Source organism: Medicago truncatula, chromosome 3 (genome assembly GCF_003473485.1).
Source record: "Medicago truncatula cultivar Jemalong A17 chromosome 3, MtrunA17r5.0-ANR, whole genome shotgun sequence".
NCBI lineage: Eukaryota > Viridiplantae > Streptophyta > Magnoliopsida > Fabales > Fabaceae > Medicago > Medicago truncatula.
In genome coordinates this window covers 57,135,985-57,142,906 of record NC_053044.1, presented here as the reverse complement: position 1 = coordinate 57,142,906, position 6,922 = coordinate 57,135,985, and the positions used below count along the sequence as shown (strand labels likewise).

Below are 6,922 nucleotides of genomic sequence, written 5' to 3'. Positions count from 1 at the left end.
AATGACACCCACCTCCGTCTGTCTTATTTATTCCCAAATCCCCGTCAGTCACATCTTAAATAGAGCTGGCTGGCTGCATATGCCTTTACCCTAACACCTATTCCTATGGCACTAGCAGTAATATTAATCGCCAAAACCTATCAAATCTCATAATCTTCGATCCTTTCTTGATCTCTCAAGTTTCATTTCACGTGGGTTTCTCAAAGTGTTGCTTACACATTTTTTTTGGCATTCTGTCCACCTCCTCCACCCTTAGTTTACTTGATCGATCTCATCACTAATTTGCGACCGGAGGTGGACAAACTGTCAACAGAGTTGTGTTGGCTTCTCTTTGTAAAATCTTCCTGATATTTTTATATATACACATCTCAATCAATTCATTCTTTTTACCTCGCATATTAGCTGCCATGCCAAACTCCTGTGGATTACTGAGAGACACGGGTATGCATACTTTTTGTGTATTTGTTTTGCATATTTGTCAACACTGTTTGTTTTTCTCTCTTGTATTTTTGTTTCTTTCTGCAGGAATCAGGATCCTCATAGAATTTCCTTGCTAAAAAGATGGATGGTGAAATCAGATAAAAAAAGTCGCTTTCTGCCTCTGCTTATAATCTATTTTCCATTTATTTGTAAAGTGGATACCTTCATAATTTTCTTTCACTTTAATTTAAAAGTTTTCCCTTGTAATTTCCTGTAATAATTTGTATAGATTGGGTATAATTACAACGAAGTATTTATCTTTTAACGTTTTTTATATTTATTTATACAAACCTGTATTTCTAAGATGTATTTACGGTCTAGGGTTTCAGGAGCCTGCTCTTGCTTTCACCTCTTTAGGGTTGAATCGAACGCCTTTGCACTAATTTTATTTTTTATAATTGGTTGATGCTTGTTGATTATAGATCTAGCCACCAGAAGGGTACTAGAAATAATTGGTCTTTTTATCGAATTATTTTACTGATTTTAAGTGCTATTGCCATTTTTTTTTGATGTGATATTGTCATCTAGATCTTAATTAATTTAACGCGTTTATTTTTTCTGCAAGCTGCAGTAGGAGATTATGCATGGCCGCCACTGATCTGTATTGTGTTGAATATGCTTCTCTTATCCTGACTAAAAATTAATTTAAAATTTAAAAATTGGTAGCGATTTAATTGCTTTTCATGATTTGCGTATTCGAAGAGGCAACATAGTACTACCATCAAGCAAAGCATTAATTTACGACGACTCATATTTCCTTCCTTTCTTCCCTATTGCCGAATACTTTTTCTTCATTTCATACAACCTTTATCTGAACACAAATCTAGGCCCATGATTGAACACTCTGACATCAACGTTTTATTCAAAAGTGAGACAATTAAGCACACTCTTTTCATGGCGCGTGGGTTAATCAACGTTGGTAAAGTCAGTGAATACACCAGTACTACTACTAAGCGTATATTATATCCACCGGTCTCTAGACTCTAATGCTGTATTTTTCTCCATCTTTGTACGTTTTCTTTTCTTAGTTTGACTACTAGGTTACTAGGTCATAGCTTGTTTGGCCTTTTAATATTCAAATCTTTTAAATCATGATGCTGTATTGTTTTCAAACTCAAAACATCAATAGTAGTGAATATCGTGGATGCTTTGGGTTTGGGCTGTTATTGCCGAACTCTAATGTTGGAAAAATAACAGAAGAGATGATTTGTTATGCTGTGGTGAAAATAACATGCTCGAAAGCAAGTTCTAGTGTATATGTGGTGCAATCAAAAACAATTTTTTTCTAGTGATACTTTTCAAAGGCCCTGCATTGCGTAGGTTAGAAAGAAAGAGTATGGTCAATATCTCCAATAATCACATTTTTATCCTCTTCTGATGTTCCTTTTTTCTAAGATGGAATAAATTCTGAGTGACACCACAAAGGCACAAAAGATATGATTTAATCTTCCTCCCTTTTGTCACTCGATACGTCGCACTCATCACACCCACAACCATAAACCCACGCCCTTAGAAAATCTCTCAAAACCCCAAATATTAATTATACACAAGAACAAACTCCCACACAAATAATTACCACTTCCTTTTTCTATATTTGCATTTATGAGAGCAACTCCATTTTTACTTGCCTTATTTATTGCTTCAAATCTAACCATTCATGATTCATCCATCCTCTACCACACAATTTAATGTTTTAATCTCTTTCACGAATTTGAATTCAAAACAACAAAGACAAAAGAAATCAAGATCGGTTGATACCACATTCATTTTCTTTGTTTTATGGTGTCTCCTCTCCTCACCCATTTTCCTTGTTTTATTACTCTGTGAGGTACGGACCAGTTGGCCTGTTGAATTATTGTCAGAGCTATGATTAAATCATTGGAACAATGAAAAATACCAGCACTATATATAATGATGGAGCATGTATCTTTTGAGCACTAATTAGATTTCGTAAAAAAAATTATAATTACAAATATATTTATATTACCAACACATTTTCTAACGCATTTTTCAACCTATATTTTTTAGTGATATTCATATCTATCTCACCAAATTTATACAAGGGATTACAATCATTAAAAGATAGTATTATGTTGAAAAGTGTGTTGTCAAACACCCCTCTTATGAATATTTGATTCAACAGGCATAGCAATAGAGGACGACAATCAATGAAAGCTCTTCGGCAAGGAATTGTGCGGTGATAAGCACTCTTCGGCTAAAATTTCTCAAAAATAAAATAAAAAAAAGGGTAAAATATGGTTTTGGTCTCTACAAACATGTCTCGTTTAATTGTAGTCCTGATAATTTTTTTTTGTAGTTTTTGATCCTGCAAATATGTCTCGTTTTGATTTTGATCACTGACCTCACTTTTGTGATGATTTGCACACGTGATACATGATGACTGAATCCATTTTGTAGAAAAATAGTCCCTGCAAAATATTTTGATTTTTAAAAATATTTTGCTGAGATCAAAAACTACATTTTTTTTACAGGGACTAAAACTAAAACGATACATTTGTATAAACTAAAATCATATTTTAGCCTATAAAAAATGAGATGATGATGAGGTATAGTAGCATCGACTTTGCTCTCGATGAGAGTAGTTATATGGTGAAGACTTCTTAATTAAGAAGTTTTAAAGGCAATGCTAGTTGAGGACGTTGTGTTATTTCCACTCTAATTAGTGGATCAACATTTGACTATGTCCATCATACATTTTATTTTTAAGAATATGTCCATCATACTTGAATATCATTGGATGGCCTTTTGTCCACTTTAGAACAATATTACACAATCATATGGTGTAGATTATTAGTTTCAAATTAATTTTCAATTTCTAGTAAAAAAATCAAAGTTCAAATGACCAAAATAGTTAATGTAGTGTCTTTAAATTAATGGTTGATAGTTTCATTCCACTCAAATGGCAATTAGTTTGTGTCTGCAGGGAACTTGAATTCATTTTGACATCTACCGTATAATACTCCAGATATACACTAAATAATGTTTTTTGGTAATAAATAAATACACCCTCTAAAAAAACTAAAAAAAAAAAGACAAATAATGAAAGCATATGCTTTGAAAAATAAATTGAAGAATAGTGAGCAAATTTGCATAGGTTAAGAAGTTTAAAATAGTAGTTTTATGTTAAAATTTGTACATTTTATATTAAGTATGTAAATTTTCTAATAAATAATTATTGTTTTTTAATAAAAACTTGCTACATTTAATCTCTTTAACATGTGCAATATTACAAATGTTAAATTGAAGAATTCTACTTATGCATCACTCAAAAAAGAAAAAGAAAAAAAAATTCTACTGCATGGAATATAACTAGGTTTTGATCGATAAAGAACTTAGCTTTAACCGTAGATATAAATATAGAGATGTGTTATTTGAACAACTTTTTTAGTGACAACTTATTTGACAACCAAAGCAATAGAGAGATAAAGTAAAATATCATATGAGTATGAGAGAGAAAGTTGTCAAAAGTTGTCACAAAATGGATGTTTAAATATCATTTCTCATAAATATACTCCATCCGTTTCAAAATATAAGCAAATTTTACTTTTTAGGTTCATTCAATTAATGATGTATGTGGTCCATATTATGAACCACATACACCATTAATTGAAAGAACCTAAAAAATAAAATTTGCTTATATTTTGAGACGGAGATGCCATTGCTTGTGAGTTTTGATGCAAAATTCACTGTTCAACAAATGGTGTGAGTAGTGAAACCGTACAAAATAACACTATATACTCTATAGAACAAAAGGTAAGAAAGGATTAAAAAAGACATTATTGAAGTAATCAACCGTTACTTGTTTTGAGTTACTGGTACAGTACTACAGTATGAAATTCCTCTGATTATGTAAAATAGTTTCATTGTAATTGTAAAGTACTCGCTCCCTCCTTTACCGTAGGCATCCATTATCTTTTTTACATTTCTTAAGAAATATTGTCAATGTAATTAATGTGTCTGTTTTGTGTGTTAAGATCATCCACAATGCAACATCCCATCTAGGTGCTTAAATGGATCCCAACTGTACATATCATTCGTTTTATAATTAATACGTAATAAACATTCAATCTCTCCAACCCAACACATCAAAATAATTATTAATTGGGTCTCAGCAATAACTCTATATCATTACATTTTAACAATAATTTTTATACTCATTCATAATTATATAATTTTAAAATATTAAAATAATTTATTATAAATAATTAAAAAACGATCATTTTTATTTTATTTTTATTAATAATTCAAGAAAAAGTTAAAACTTAAAAAAACAATTTTTATTAATTTTCAACGGCTATGCTACAGGCAAATTCAAATTTAACTATTTTTTTTAGGAATCAAATTCAACTATTATTTACGACTATTATATAATTATTTTTTAATATCAAAATAATACAGTAATTAAAAATATATATATAAATAGAATTAATTGTACACGTGGGACCTATGAGTAATAGGAGAGAGAGGGTGCCTATAAAAACACCCACCTTTATAAGCATCATATTTATCGATGTCACAAAGGGGGTGCTTATTTACGATGGTGCTTAATAGGAGATGGACTCCCCATCTTAGATGGTTTCATATTTCAAGATAAGTTAGTAGTATTAATTGGGAATATGTTTAGAAAAAATTAATAAATGCATCTAGTAAATTGAAAGGGGATTTACATTTAAGGACAAAAATAAAGTTAAATGGAGGCTTAGATATATGAACGGATGGAGTAGTTTCATTAGAAGCTACAAATTAATTCACATGCTAATAAATTTATACTAACTTTTTTCCCTCCCAGTATTTTATTTATTTTTTAGGCTTAATTACCTTTTTGGTCATCTAACTATTTAATTGGTATCAGATTGGTCTTCTAACTAAAAATTGATTTATTTCGGTCCTTTAAGTTTATCATCATTACTACATTTAGTCATTTATGTTAGTTTTATTCAAATTAACGTTAGGGTTTGTGTTATGTGGGTACCTGACCTCCTGTTTCACACATACATATGAACCATAACAGTTACCAATAATATCAGTCACTATTTAATCATAATACCTTAACAAGACATAGGACCAAAATGATACTAATAAATAAAGTTAGAGGCCCACGTAACACAAACCCTAACGTTTATTTGAATAAAACTAACAGAAAGGACCAAATATAGTAACGGTGAGAAACTTAGAGGACCGAAATAAATCAATTTTTAGTTAGAGGACCAATCTGATACCAATTAAATAGTTAGAGGACAAAAAAGTAATTTAGCCTATTTTTTAGATACAAAAGTTAACTTTTCTTTTGACCAAGAGTTAGTACTACTCCATCCGTTTTCAAAATGAGTGTCGCTTTAGACTTTGACACATAAATTAAGAAATGAAATGAAATAATCATTGGATATAACGCTTTTACTAAACTGCTCTTACTTTATAAGAAAAAGACAATTAAAGTTGCATTGAAAACTGTGTGAGAGAAAAGTTGGAAGAAAAAAATTAAAGTTGTATTGGAAATGTAAAGTAACATTCATTTTAAAACATTTTTTTTTGTTAAAATGACACTCATTTTAAAACAGAGGGAGTAGTTAACTAGACTTATAATGACTGGTCAAAGTGTAAAAATTCTCTTGAGTGGATGAAAAAAGAAGGGTGCAAACAAAAAAAAAACTGTTTTCGAAAAAAAATTGACTCGAGAAGATGCAAAAGGAACAACTTTTTTGCCCTAAACCCTTTCAAAAAGGTACATGCTCTTTGCTCCCTACCCTCTATGCAGCGTAAGCGTCGACTTTTATTCTTTTCTTATGTCCCTTTATTGAAAAGAAAAAAAAAAAAAAAAAAAAAAAAAAAGCTAGTGGAGTGGCATTTTAAAGTCTGGTGCCACACTCAAGTCATTCTCATTCCTAGTATATCACCATCTAGTCTAGTATAAAGGAAATGTCCAAGGTATAAACAAAGGTGGCATTTATGGTGAGAATAGGAAATATTTTTTTATCATGGGTAACTTTATTTAAACCGTTAGATCAATTAAGGAACACATCTTTATCATGGTCTTTCAGCACTATATTTTTTAACGAGGAATGATATTTGAACAACTATTTGATAACAACTTTTATGACAACCTCCTTTTTCTCTCTTCTCATTAGTCAAAACAATGGAGAGAGAAAAAAAAATAAAAATAATGTGAGTATGAGAGAGAAAGTTACCAAAAAATGTTGTACAAATATCATTTCTCTTTCTCTTTTTTAATACTATCTTCTACTACTATTCTCTCTCCTCCATGCCACCCACTCAACCTTCCATTAACAACTTATGGGTTTCTCCTTCATGGTGATAAATAATTAAAAAATATATATCTAAATGACCATATCATTATAAAAATAAAAAACAAAAAACAGATTGAATGATGCATTCAAAGTGATATGATTAAACAGATAAGGAA

At 30.4% G+C, this 6,922-nt stretch overlaps 1 long non-coding RNA gene across 1 annotated transcript; it reads left to right on the top strand.

Annotated features, from left to right (window-relative positions):
* LOC112420473 (uncharacterized) lies at positions 1-1,552 on the top strand. The gene is made up of 2 exons (XR_003010608.2): positions 1-441; positions 526-1,552. It is a non-coding gene; the product is annotated as an uncharacterized lncRNA (long non-coding RNA).
* The last annotated feature ends 5,370 nt before the right edge of the window (positions 1,553-6,922 follow it).